This window comes from Bicyclus anynana, chromosome 1, assembly GCF_947172395.1.
Source record: "Bicyclus anynana chromosome 1, ilBicAnyn1.1, whole genome shotgun sequence".
NCBI lineage: Eukaryota > Metazoa > Arthropoda > Insecta > Lepidoptera > Nymphalidae > Bicyclus > Bicyclus anynana.
Genome location: NC_069083.1, coordinates 8,713,819 through 8,729,185, shown reverse-complemented (window position 1 = coordinate 8,729,185; position 15,367 = coordinate 8,713,819). Strand labels below are relative to the sequence as shown.

Sequence of the window (15,367 nt, the reverse complement as noted above, 5' to 3'; positions counted from 1 at the left end):
ATTTGGAAAACCTTCGCTGGAAAACTTGAGAATGCAATGAAGTTTTGACTACGGTAATAATATATCTGGGATATTTATCTATACTAATATTATAAGGAGGTAAAGTTTGTGGTGTTGTAGGGTGTAATTTTTGGATCTACTGAACCGATCTTGAAAATTCTTTTACCACTAGAAAGCCACGTGGTTTGCATCAATCCCCGAAATATTTTACATTGTACTTAATTAATTAATTGATTCACCGTCAGATAATTTAAAACTATGTTTCAAATGGTGAAGGAAAAAAATCGTGAGGAAACCTGCATAACTGAGAATTTTCATAATTCACGACGTGTGTGAAGTCTGCCATTCCGCGATGAGCCAGCGTCGTGGACTAAAAGCCTAAACCCCTCTAAATCTGAGAGGAGACTGATATTCAACAGTGAGCTGAATAAGGGTTGTTAAAGATGATGTTTCTGCTTTGCTAATCATCCTTTAGTTAAACACACTAAGGAATTATCCGTCCCTACATCTTACAACTACCTATAACTAAAGAAAAACCCTCATCATATACGAGTAGGAGATCTACAACTGTTCATATTAGGTTTCACTCAATGCAAATTTATTAAACAAAAGATTTTATGGGAACAGAGTAATATTCCGTAACATGACATAACATTCGTAGCTAGCATATTTTGGGGACATCTTTCCAGATTTCGCAAGATCCAACGGTTGACCCTTGTCTTACCGAGTCTTAATCCTTCAATATTAAGGGCTCGGGACATGAAATGTGGTCCGCACGAAAGTTACATTCCAAGAATTAAATTTATTTGTCCCTCAGCATCTCGGGGCTAAAGTGTCAAAACTTTAGGGGCAACATTGTTTATAAAATGTGACATGACATTTGAATAGTTGTGACATAAATTAAGAAAAGGAGTCATAACACTTCTGCGTTATTTCGAATGTTTCAAATTTTGGTCGCCATACATTCAAACTTCAAAATGTTTTATGTGACCTATCACAGATATTTTTAGTTCTAATGTACCAAATGCTTGGCGTTTCAGTTTAAAGGTTTTAAGAGTGGCTTTTAATCTTGCTTCGCTTTCTAATTAATGTTATTAATTCCTTTTTTGGGATCGAGTAAAAGAATTAGAGTAATTTCAATTCGTTTCCCAGTGGACTAATCAAGGAAGTTAAGAAAGAGTTGCTATTTACAATTAAATTCAAATTCAAAATTCGTAAAATTTAAATTACTTGGTTTACAAGCACTTTTGAACCGTCATGTTATGTCATTATAGTGGTAATTAAAGTCGAAAACTTAAAATTAAAGTTACGAGGGTTCCAAACGCTCCTCGGTTTGAGAAGAGCCACAACAAATCATCGACAAACAAATCCACAATCGTATTCTTTACAGCGAATTAATATTTACCCAAACAGTTAATAAAATATGCCCAAAATTCACAAAGTTATTGTGCTACATAACAATTTTCAACTTATGGGCTAACAGTTGTCACATAAATCGGCCCGTGTTAAACATGGGAACTACGAGTTATGTGTGTCACTCCCATGAAGAATTTATCACTTTGCTTAACACAAACCCTCCTACTCAGACCGTAGGAGCCTTTATAATGATTACGATGTCTCACAGTGAAACATATCACATATCTACTCTTAAGTAAAGTATTCACAGTAAGTTAATATAGCTCAACGGTAAGAACGGTCGGACTCATCACCGAGGGGTGGTGGTTCGATCCTCGCCCCGTTGGTGTATTGTCGTACCCACTCCTAATACAGTCTTTCCCGACTAGTAGAGGGGAATGGAAATATTGGTCATATTTAAAAGATATGTCAATTAATATTCTTTTATTAAAAAAAAACAAGTTAAGTAGTTACATAAATTAGTTAGATTACGAGTACAATATTGATACGTCATATTTATGAGCCGTGATAGCCCAGTGGATATGACTTCTGCCTCCAATTCTGGAGGGTGTGGGTTCGAATCCGGTCCGGGGCATGCACCTCCAAATTTTCAGTAGTGTGCATTTTAAGAATTTAAATATCACGTCTCTCAAACGGTGAAGGAAAACATTGTGAGGAAACCTGCACACCAGAGAATTTTCTTAATTCATTGCGTGTGTGAAGTCTGCCAATCCGCATTGGGCCAGCGTGGTGGACTATTGGCTAAACCCCTCTCATTCTGAGAGGAGACTCGAGCTCAGCAGTGAGCCGAATATGGGTTGATAACGATAATTTATTAGGTATAAGTAGCTATAGTTATACGACACCTCGATCTAGATCGTTAATGTTGTTAGAAGCTACTTACGTAATAAAATACGACACAAATGAACACAAGCGAAGGGAAATTACTTACCTACTTTTGTTTGCGCGACGTTTTTATAATCTGTGTTCCATCTGACACGTTTTCTATAACAAAGATTGTATTAAAAGATTGAAGCTTTGTTTGTTTGTATTTGACTGCCTCGTTGGTTCAGTGGTTAGCCTATGTGGCTTCCGATCACGATTAGGGTTAGGGCTATGAAATACTGGGCTCTTCTTTCTTCTTGGAATTTTTCAGTACATAACTCCAGAGTGAACAAATCAGAAGAATTACAAGTCACGGTCATTCCTTGAAATAACCATTAATAGCTGATGGAGTCCACTGTTGGACATAGAATTCTTGCATGGACTTTCAAAGAGAACGGTTTCCGCCACCATCCAGCTTCTCACTTCAACCCGCTGCGCTTGGGACCAACACTGCGCTTTCCGGTGCGGGGTCGCCAATCCAGCACCTTGGGACTCCAACGTCCATCGGCTCCTCAAAGTATTTGGCCTGCCCATTGCTACTTCAGCTCTTCATCATTACCTAACATAGTCAGGCGTTATCACCGAATGTCGCCAACCCAGGTTAGACAAGGATTTTGGTAGAGGATTTTGATTTGATACATTTGGTAATGGTTCTTTATTAATAAATTGATACAAAATAAAACTTATAAGTACTAGAGCAAGTACAAATCCAGACGGTTGGCCAAGTATGCTTATCCATACTAATACTATAAAGAGGTAAAGTTTGTGGTATTAGATATAGAGGGTAATCTCTGGATCTACTGAACATATTATGAAAATTCTTTTACCACTAGAAAGCCACGTTATTTATGAGTGTCATAGGCGATAATTATTTATCCCCGTATTCTTACGGGAACGGGAACTACGCGGGTGAAGGCTGGTAATATTTATATTTTTAATAAATAAGTAAAACGGGCTTCATATTTTATAAAACGTGTACTGCCAGCCTCAGCTGAGCAACGGAGTTCATTAAACAAAGATTGTAATTAATATAAGATTTTGAAATTTCTCTAACGAGCTCTCTTGATAGGTACTTAAGTTATTAATCAAGGCCACTGTACAATAGAAATATCGGAGACTGAAATTTAAGCGTTGGAAATTTTAAATCGGTCAAACATTGCCTTGACTTCAAATATATGAGAAAAAAATATTTGCAAATGTGATACACTATACAGTTTTTATGTACAAATTTTGCTGTAATAGGCTTGCACATTTTTCTCATGATTATAAAGTATTCATTTGGTACATTAAACTACATAAAGACATGAGACATCTGCTTTATCAAATCAAAAATCATTTAATTCAAGTAGGCTCAGTTTACAAGCACTTTTGACACGTCAGTTGACTATTTGTAAAGATTCTACCACCGGTTCGGAAGGCAGGTTCTGCTGAGAAGAAACCGGCAAGAAACTCAACAGTTATATTGCAAATATAATGTCAAGATGTTATGTTAATTGTATTTAGATAAGTAAATTAATAAATCGTACGGAACCACAAACAATAATGTAAATGAAATGGCACGCAGTCTAAACTAGTTAATACAGTCTTGTATTATTCTAGATGTCTAAATAATTTGAAATGGCAGACCAAGCAACTGTTGTATTCATTCCAACGAACTTTGATTCGGATTAATAAATACAATTTCACGGCACTTGCTGTGAAAGAAAAAGTATTGGAGTTGTGGAACAAAACGCGGTCAGGTCAGACACTTAAACGATTAATATTGCGTAAGGCAGTATTTTTTGCGTAACAATCATTGACATTTTTTATTGTTTCACCGCTAAAATGAACGTTAACCTTGGTCGCATTGGGGATTAATAATGAAATCAAGTAAAATCGTTAAACGGCCATGTTAATCTGACTGTTAAAATTGATTTATAATCTTCAAAACTTTAAATGCTAAACTGACTGTAGGTACTCATTAAGCTTTATTAGCTTTATTTTGTAACCTAGTCCTTAACTATTCCTTGGATACTAACTACCTGTATCATTCGTGCGCTTCTTAACCGTATTATCTTTATACATATTATGCTTTATGCAGGTAGGTGTAGAGTAGTGTAGGGTAGGGGTAGGGTTGGGGTAGGGTAGTGTAGGGTAGGGATAGGGAAGAAGTGCACATTAGTCAAAGCGAAGCTTGACCGGGTCCGCTAGTACAAAATATTTAAAAGTAAAGTCGTATTAAAATAGATTTTTTGTTTTAAGATATTCCGTACTCACACACGTTTTTGCTTTGCTCTGCGGCACCTTGTTCTCAGGTTATATCTCACTTGGAATGTACATTATACTTGTAGTTGTATAGGTAATCTAACGACACTTATGTGTACCATCTTGTTAACTTCGATATGCAGTATTTACAATATGTAAACCTATGTAAACATTGTATAAGCGCCTCAGCTTCGTCACTATCACCACAGTAACATGAGTCTTTCTCAAACCGACACGTCCTTTGATTGGTGGGACGCAGGACAAAGGCATGACCTCAAATGCGGTCAAGATTTGTGTGGCCTAGCTTCTAGTTAGTTGGATCAGGCTCGTCTCAACTACGTGTGACAATAGTATGTAGCGTATAGGTATACGTAGACATAACAATTGCCAGTTCTAATCGTGATGTTACTTGATTGTCTTCTATATTGATAACCACGTATCACGTAACCTACCTATCAAATATCCTCTACCTGGCTGCTTCGTTGGTTTAATGGTTAATTCAAAATTCATTTATTTCAAGTAGGCTCAGTTTACAAGCACTTTTGATACGTCAGTTGATTATTTGTAAAGATTCTAACACCGGTTCGGAAGGCAGGTTCTCCTGAGAAGAAAACAGCAAATCTCAACAGCTGTTGCTCTTTAAAAAAAAACATACAATATTATACTATTTATTTAATGCTAACTGATCCAAATTGGAATTACTATAGGTAAAAAACCTTTCGTGGATATCATAGAGTAGGTAGATGACAATGCCCTGTTGAAATTGTGATTTTTTTAACAATCGGTTTTACGGAATACGAAATGTAGATGTAGTATGATAGATTTGTTATATATGCTAGGTAACTAACATAGTCAAAGATAGTGAAGTTGCCTGACACTGAATTTAGAATATTCAAATAAGCTGGTAGTGTTGATGATGATCCTATGTCGTATATCCAAATAGTAAATACGGATATTTTCATGTACCTATATATTATTTACGTATAAGTACTCAACATTTTTTATAGAGCAGTACAGCAGCGTGTTATAAATGTTTTTTCAATATAATCATTACAGTCTGGTTAGTAATCATCAAATATGATAATAATTACAGTGACTGTATCCTCTTTTTTACTAAGCGGGTACGGGATTAAGTGATGGGCCGTAAAAAACTTGATCCGTCTTACTAATGATCTCTCGCCGAGATTAGATGCTGATTCGTAGACATAAGAAATAAAAGAGTAATTAACATTAATCAAAGCGATGCGGTCTGTAGAGTAACGTCACGTGCACGCATGGAGATGAATAAACGACCGCGTCTGTGTAAGATGCTGTGTGTGACGCTGATTTATTGAATTTAGACAATGTACTTATTCAATACATCAGTTGGATGCTCGCGGCTCGAGACCGTTTTGCTTGGAAGTCCACGCAAGAGGCCTATGTCCAGCAGTGGACGTCCATCGGCTGTTAATGATGATGGATGATGATGATGATGATGATGATGATGATGATGATGATGACTTACTCAATAGATAAACACGCTTCTACTTCTACTTTAGCTTTACGCAGTGGGTCATCTCTCGCAAGACGAGATTAAAATAAACAGCACTTCTTTTTTCCAGAAGAAAGATACCCAATTTTTTATGTATTTGTATCTTGTATCTGCGCACCCTTGACTACGTTTATGTAATAGTTCAGAAACGAGTTATGGAAACTTCTCTCCAAAGAAATCTAAATACATTAAAACAGAAATGTATCATCGAACACCGCATGAAATTTGGCAGGAAGGTAGTCTATATACTTTTTAATATGTTTTCTATGTCTAAAGTTAGAATAGCCGTCCGTCAAGAAAGGATTTTGTGACCGGGCCGGATTAAGGAGGTCTGAGGGCAGATGAAGTGGCGGGTGTCCGCTAACTATTCTACTAATATTATAAACGCGAAAGTTTGTTTGGATGTATGTATGAATGAGATTTTACTCTGGATTAACACATAGGCTTTTTATCTTGAAAAAATCCACGGTTTCCCGAGATTTGCGAAAACTGATGTTTTTGATGATATTAATTTTTGTTACTCTTTCACGCCTCGACTACTGAACCGAATTAGCTGAAATTTGGTATTAAGATATATTATAGCCTGGATTAACACATATAATACTTTTTATCCCGGAAAAATCCATGGTTCCCGAGGGATTTGTTATAAATTGAATTCCACGCAAACGAAGTCGCGTCCGCTAGTTTATAATATAAGTAAAAATATGGATTTATTCGTACATGGTTGTTATAATCATCATCATCATCATCATCATCATATCAGCCGATGGACGTCCACTGCAGGACATAGGCCTTTTTTTCGGACTTCCAAACATCACGATACTGAGCCACCTGCATCCAGCGAATCCTTGCAACTCGTTTTATGTCGTCAGTTAGAATCACATCGGGCGATGGAAAAAGCTATGTGAGGAGTATCTCTGCGTGATCGAATCAGAAATGAGGAGATCCGCAGAAGAACCAAAGTCACCGACATAGCTGAACGAGTTGCGAAGCTGAAGTGGCAATACATAGTTCGAAGAGCCGATGGACGTTGGGCAGTGTTACCAACTCTCCATAATATTTATCCCTAAAGTTTGTGTCAAAAACCCCTAAAATCGCCTTAATTATTGAGTTGTCCCCCTAAAAATATAAATTCATAATAATTTAGAAATAATAATTATGTTGTAATATGTTTCAAAAGTCTATATTTAGTACAGACAAAAAATTACGTCTTTATCTGAAGATTCAGATTTTTTGAAATCATACATGTTGACAATTAATAAATTTAACAATTTTTTTTATTTGATGAAAATTGCCTGAGTGGTTGTAGAATAACGTAATATTATAAGTCGCTAGCTCAAGAAAGAAATATTAAAATTATCATCAATTTAAAAATATTAAAGAGTCAATAAATCCCTGAAAATACCCCTAAAAATCCCATTTTACTCATTTGCCCCATAAATCTGGGGGGGAAACCCCTAAGTTGGGAACCCTGACGTTGTGCGAATGGCGACCCCGCACTAGTAAGCGCAGTGTTGGCCGACCAGGTGGACTGACGACATCAAACGAGTTGTTATAATGCTAACATAATATTGTTAGGGAACGTTGTTGTTGGATGCGGCTCGAGGCAGGAGGCATCGCGTGACGCAGCGGCGTGGGTCGGTGCCAGCCGCCGGCCGCTCCGCAGCGCTGTCCCGTCGCTGTCATGTTCCTGGTCACGCGACCGGCGAACGAACCTACAAACGCATCTATCATCTTTACAAAAAAACTGAATCGTAAGGAACTTTTTTATGTAAGTACAGTAAGTAACCGAAAGGGGTTTGGATTTTATCCTCCTCCTAACAAGTTAGCCCGATTCCATCTTAGATCATCACTTACCATCAGGTGAGATTGTAGTAAAGAAAAAAAAATGTCCAGTACAGTAGTGTTAGTCTATATACATCTATAATATAAAAATTAATCGCTAAATGCGTTGGTAAGCGCATTACTCTACAACGCCTGGACCAATTTGGCCAATTCTTTTTTTAAATGTTCGTTGAAGTTCTAGGATGGTTTTACGGCGAGAAAAAATTAAAAAGACTAAAAAAAATTTTGACTCCCATACACACGATTCGTAATAATTTGAATTTTAATATGTATAGGGTAGGTGTAGGGTAGGAGTAAGGTATGGGTAGGGTAGGCGTAGGGTAGGTGTAGGGTAGACGTAGGGTAGATGTAGGGTAGACGTAGGGTAGGTGTAGGGTTGGAGTAGAGTAAATAAGGGTTTGGAAAAGTGCACATAAGTCAAAGCGAAGCTTGACCGGGTCCGCTAGTCTATAATAATAATAGTATTGAGACGTAATAACCCAGTAGAAATGACCTCTGCCTTCGATTCGGAGGGCGTAGGTTCGAATCCGGTCTAGTTTTCATTTGTTTTAAGAAATTAAATATCACGTGTCTCAAACGGTGAAGGAAAACATCGTGAGGACACCTGCATACCTGAGAATTTTGTATATTCTCTAGGTGCATGAAGTCTGCCAATCCGCGTTAGGCCTGCGTGATGGACTCAGGCCTAACCCCTCTCATCCTGAGTAGAGTCTCGTGCTCAACAGTGAGCCAAGGGTTGTTAATGATATATATTCTATATGTGACTGGATCGTGGGTTTGAGTACCTATAGAGTCAAGCTATATAACCAATTGAGATATTAGCTCATTTTAGATTCTTAGAGGTCTATTTGAAGTCCCTAAGTGATTGAATGGTCGCTGGATAGAGGCGGATCAGGATCGTTATAGTTGGAAGTCCATACAAAAGGCCTAAGTCCTGCAGTGGATGTCCTTCGGATGAAAGGCCTCTCCGTCGGTGGTCATTACATCACACTGCTCCAATTAGTGATCCTAATTTTTGCATCTGTTATGTTAATCAAGTTCTAATGATTACTATCACTATCACATGTCAGTGATCATCACCGGGACTGCTTTAAAGTGTTCTCAGTGGCATGGTGATGTACACTAACAGGTTGCTATTAAGAAAGAAAAACATAATTTTTCATTACAGAAACTTAACAAAAAACAATTTTAGCGTATTGTTGCAGCTATAAAAGGTAAATAAACTGCGGTTTTCTCACAGAAGCGTGTAAGGAACGCTGTATCTCTAACCTGCTACAAACAATGACCCCGTGAGAGTAATGACAATACAAGAAAAAACAATCTTTACGTACAAGAGTAAATTATAAAGGTATTCTATACAATTTACTTTACAAAGTAATACAAATGATTTAAATGCGAATGTGAGTAAATTATTTCTCTGCTACAGATTTTAAAAATTATACACATATTGAAAACTACATCATCAGCGAGTAACACAGGCTATAGATGGGGCAACTATGCGGATAAAACCGCGGGGCGTCCACTATAGTTGTATAATAATTGCATATACGTACCTAAAGGAGAGTAAATTAATACACGTACGTACGTAGTTCACATGGTCATGATGTGAGCTCATTTGTTGTAGATATGTTTTTTGCAATCTATCTAAACAGCAACTTCCTTAGCAGGAGGCAACGTTATATTATTTACAGACAAGGCGCAGCTGCACAATTCCCGCCATAGGACGCCAGCGCATCCCACACCGAGCGACCAATAGCAGCCCGTCTAACGCATATTTTTATTTGCACCTGCCGGCAAAGGAAGTGTGATTAAGGCGCGCATCTCCATAGATGTCTACAGACAGGGTGCACTTTGTGCATCCAATATCTATACTAATGTTATAAAGCTGTAATAATATTATAAAGTTGAAGAGTTTGTTTGTTTGAAATCGCATATTTCAGGAATTACTGGTATGAATCGAATGAAATATTTGTATCAGATGGTAGTCCATTTATAGAGGATTATCTACCTACCTCTATATTTAGATTATAAAATCACTCTAAATATTTGTATTAGATGGTAGTCCATTTATAGAGGATTATCTACCTCTATATTTAGATTATAAAATCACTCTACGAACAATAGGAGCGATGAGTCATTGCAAAATGACAAAAGCAGTAAAAGTTCCTTTGAGAGTTTGTTCGCAAAATTCATGTAAGACCAACTATTTTATACTATTTATTACCCGTATGTTACGTGCCTACAAAATCACCGAAAAAAGTGATCCGAATTTAGCTATTCCATTGAGCACATAATTATGCACAATTTTGTGTTTACTTACCTTTTATATTTATGTATATGTAGTTTTTACAATTCCTGAACACACCACTCGACTGTGTAGACAGTATTTATGTAATATTTGTTTAATTAAATAACTTTCTTTGTATAAAGTGCGACTAAATGAAATTAAGACAATTAGCCACTTTTGTGTGCCTCAGTTTTGACGCGCTAGTGCGCGCATATCTATAGTATAAAACATTGTAGTGTTAGACGGAATTATTGTTCCTCTCTTAAAGTTTTAAGAAAAATCTTTAATATTCAATATGTTTATCTGTTAAGGTTGATTTTAATGAACGAACGAAGTCGCAGGCCTCTGCGAGTTGATGTATAAGCTGACTTTGTATCTAGTTGTTTTATATGATGCGATAAACCATATTTAATAACATAGATACCTATATGATTAATATTACACGGTGATTAATAAAACATGTACTCGTATGTATATGAGTTAGCATACCAGTTCACGACAGGAAACGTGAGTTGGATTTTATGCATAGCAAGCTGTGCCCCGCGGTTCCACCCTCGTCCCTTTCCCGTGGGAATGTCTCAGTAAAAGTAGCATATAATAATGTTATTCCAGACTTTAATTTAACTTTGAGCCCTTAACATTAAAATTTTAAAAATACAAGGATCTTATCTTATTAAAGTGAATAAATGTAACTAAATAAAAAGAAATAAAAAACCCATGTTTTTGAGCTATATCAAGATGGCGCCCTTAAAGCAATTATGACATGACAATTGACATCAAACGTCAAATCGACTACTGCATTGAAAACGTCATCAATCCGTCATTATTAACCTTAATAGTGTTGCATTTCTTGGAAGATAATGATACTGAGATAATGATAATACTATTTCGTAAGAATTAAAGCAAATTCGTAGATTTGTATAATCAAGTATAGTTAAAAAAAAATTCTTTTATTTCCGCTAGGGTACAATGACTGGACCTAGGTTCCATACAATTTTGGACCATCTCCTTTCGTCCTAATCTGTTGTTATGTTATAAATGGTTTAACCCTGGGTTAGACTCCGCGCCACGAAACAAGTACCTTAGACGCCGCGCTAACGTCTTAATGACGCTCATTGTAATTTGATAATAGCGGTCTTATTGTAATACTGATGCCGATTCGTAGATGTTGTGCATCATATTATATAAAATATTGATAAAACAAAAATTATTACTAAAATTAAATTATATATTATTAATTATTAATTGATAAACTTAAAATTATCTGCTATATTGGAATAGTCACCAAAACGAACAGGTTTACACTTTAAGGCAATAAGACTGTCTTTGCACGTTTTGATTTATATCACCTTTGTGTCTTGTTGGTTTATTAAATTCACTTTTGGTTTCAAACTCTATATAGCACACACACAATTATATTGTGTGTGTGCTATATAGAGTTTAACCAAGTAGGTTATTATAATAAAGAGAGGTACAATATAAACATAAGTACATTATGTATGCGAAGAAAGCTTGTTTCATGTAATTTAAGCTACGAATAATAAAGGTACATTCAAATTATTATTTAAACTAATATTATGTATGCAGCTTAGGAGAGCTTACAAACATGAAATATTAATAGACGAAGGCGGTATATTGTTCCCGAAGCGACGCAATGTAACGATTTATCGCCGGGCCATGAGAACGCGGGCGATGCGAATAGCGGGCGTAGCCATCGGGAGCAGGAGTTGTTTCCGCTCCAGACTTTATATGACTAATTTTGGTTCCTTTTCTCACATAGTAATAGCTGATGGAAACAGCAGACGGCACATTAAGTGGAAACCATCGCCAATAACAAAACAACACTTTGCAGGGCGCATTTGTTAGGAACACGTTTTATTTAGCGTTGCTTAGCGACCTGAGGCATAATGTTATAGCTCCAGTAATAAAAAATCATATCTATCCTTCAAATCGGAACACCTTACTGGTTAAGCTTATACAGCTTGATCGCAGAAATAAGTATGGCAGTAGTACTTCCCCGGACGAGCCTAACATTTACTATAATACTTATTCGCTGTATCAATTTCTGGCGTTCAGTTCATACGTAAACGTGAAAACTGTGCAGACCGAAAAGAAATATGTGTACTTCGATTTCTTTGTATCATTTCTTTGAATGTATCCTATTATTCCTTGTAGGTAAGGTGTTTGCTTATATTATAGGATTGGTCCTACTCAGTCAGTTTCATTTCAGCCCTGAGTGTGTTCGGTATTTTACAGTCGTCGATGAGTCTTTTGCCAATAATACGTCTTATTCGAATTTGAACTTTATATTTATAGGATGTCAAAATATCACTAACAACGAAGTTGTCATGGAAACGAACGATGTCTCAACGCTGTTACTTTACAGATTGCAGGGGCTGGTCACACTGCGCATCACCGCATGCATTATTTAATTGATTCACTAATTGTTGTCGCTATTCGTGGTTCGCATCGCTTATCGCTGCTGACGTGGCCCGTAATTTTTCGATAAATCATTTCTGACGCTATACGTAGTACTTTTTGCTTCGCTTGAATTTTAACTGGATCGAATTACCAGTGGCTACCAAGTCCTACCTAACAATCGAGACTAAACTGAGCTCTCTAATTCAACGTGCACTAAGATGCAGGCGTCTCGAATTCACTAGAAGGATTTGTGTATCAGTTTGCAACGCTAGAGGATTACCTACCTACATTCTATCCTATAAATACAATACTCGTATAAATGCACTACTCACTCTATTACTATTAAGGTTATAGAGAATATATGGACTGTAAGTCACGTCATATCGATTAGGTTCTTTGTAAGAGTGTTTTATCAAAGAAAAAATATATATTTTTTATTGAAAAAAAATACGGAGAGCTACTTGTTAACGACGCGTATTAATAATATTATGTACCTAAATGTATTATGTATATAGTTTAAATAAATGGTGAAATGGAACGCGTGTGGTGACAGCAAACGTCACTTAATGTCAGAAAAATCAAAACGTCACTCGTTGACAACCAATTTGAAAACCAACGACTTTTCCTCCACCCGAGCAACGGTCACCACACACGTATCCAAAGAAATAAGCCAATTTTGCCAAAAGCTGTGTTTTTATTGAGCCTGGCCCTTACACTACTGGAGTATTATGATAATATGTATTAAATTACTGCTAGTACAAGTTTTACATTTTGAAATCCGAACACGTATAGGCATGAACGTTATGAAAACATTTCGTAGGCACTAAAAGTCTGCGATTTTTTATAACTAATATTATTGAATTTTGGCAATGTGTTAACCTTGTAAGGTTTGTGAGTATTAAAGTTTAAACAGAATGTATAGACCTTTTTTTCTAAATACATAGATTTCTTGATTTTGTTGATTGAGTGGACTCAATTTTCAAGGAAACTGCTACCGACAAAAAAACGCATTATCATAATTTCATAATCATACTAATATTATAAGCGCGATAGTTTGTATAAATGTTTGTTTGGATGTTTTTACTCCGTAACTACAAAACCAATTTGGCTGAAATTTGAACTGAGATTTTACTCTTGATTAACACATAGGCTACCTTTTATCCCGGAAAAATTTAAATTCCACGCGTACGAAGTAATGTAATAAAAACTTCTTTGGTTTGTCTTTCCGTCCGACTTTTGGATGTAACTATAGATGAGAGTCTGAGTCACACTTAGATTTTTTGCTTCAACATGATCGAGTACAGGTGGATAATTGCGGGTTATTAACCAGTTTAGTAAAATATCAAAGTAATTAATATTGGAAGTCGTGTATATAATTTCAAATTACCAACCAGTTTCGTCCACTTAAACCAGCACATAGGAAGTAATTGGGCGCGACATTGAATATAATATTACTGCAATACGTTTATTACTATTTTATTTGTTGCTTGACAACTTTTATTGAATGTATGAGTCGAATATCATTATTATCACACTCATTTAAATACAGAGCCAGTTAAATGGTTGCTATTAATATTTTTTTTAATACGAAATGCCGTTTGATATATCTAAACTTATTTATTTATTTAATTATTTGTTCGTTTGTTGTGAAATCGTATTAACTCAATCGATTTTCAAAATTCTTGTACCATTAGGAAGCTATATCTTCACCGAGTTTCATAGTCTATAATGTGTTCTTACGGGAACAGGAACTACACAGGTCTAAACGAGTCGTCTCCTATAAACAGGGTGCTCGGGAGTATTTCCCATAACTCTAGGGTTTTAATCTTTAACAATAAATAATTCAAAATGTTCAAGAAACATATGTCCTTATGAAATCCTATTAATAACGTTTAAAAACGTTTAAAACGCTTCGATAGATAACTCGTGTTACAGGGATAGTCGGATATATTTGAATTACTTTCTACGACAACATAAAAACTTTTTTTAGTAAATAAAATATTAGTTATATTCAATTCGATTCCTATAAGTGGCCTTCTCAACATCTTGAAGTTATGGTACTCCCATCCCGAGCATCCCGTATAAATAAATAAAGAAATAAATATTCATATGATGTGTCTCTTTATCATCACGAGGTCCTGGGTTTGAGTCAAATATATATAAAAGTAACAACTGATTGTAATCGTTACAGAGTCAAAAATCAAAATTCATTTATTTCAAGTAGGCTTAGTTTACAAGCACTTTTTACGTACGATACACCAGGTCTGACTATTTGTAAAGACTCTACCACCGATTCGAAAGGCAGGTTCTGCTGAGAAGAGCCGGCAAGAAGCACAACAGTAAAAAAATCATAGAATATTATAATAATTTACAAATAACATCATTAAAATTTCTTTTAGTTTTACTTCCTGTGTGAAGGTAGAAGCTGATCCAACGGTGTAATAACCTCTCAGTAAAAATCCAGTAGGTAGTCAAATTGTTTGACTCAAATATTATTACTCTAAGCTTCATCATTATTAACCCATATTCGGCTCACTGCTGAGCTCGATTCTCCTCTCAGAATCAGAGGGGTTAGACCAATAGTCCACCACGATGACCCAATGCGGATCGCATTTCTCTGGTATGCAGGTTTCCTCAAGATGTTTTTTCTTCACCGTTGAGACACGTGATATTAAATTTCTTAAAATGCACACATTTGAAAGTTGGGGGAATCCGGACCGGATTCGAACTCACACCCTCCGGAATCGGAGGCAGATGTC

General features: G+C 36.1%; 1 long non-coding RNA gene across 1 annotated transcript in view; it reads right to left on the bottom strand.

Annotated features, from left to right (window-relative positions):
- LOC128199190 (uncharacterized) overlaps positions 1 to 15,367 on the bottom strand; it is a 106,923-nt gene that overhangs the window by 36,416 nt on the left and 55,140 nt on the right. The window contains exon 2 of the long non-coding RNA XR_008251861.1: positions 2,348 to 2,400. This is a non-coding gene — a long non-coding RNA (uncharacterized LOC128199190). The remainder of the gene's footprint in view (positions 1 to 2,347; positions 2,401 to 15,367) is intronic.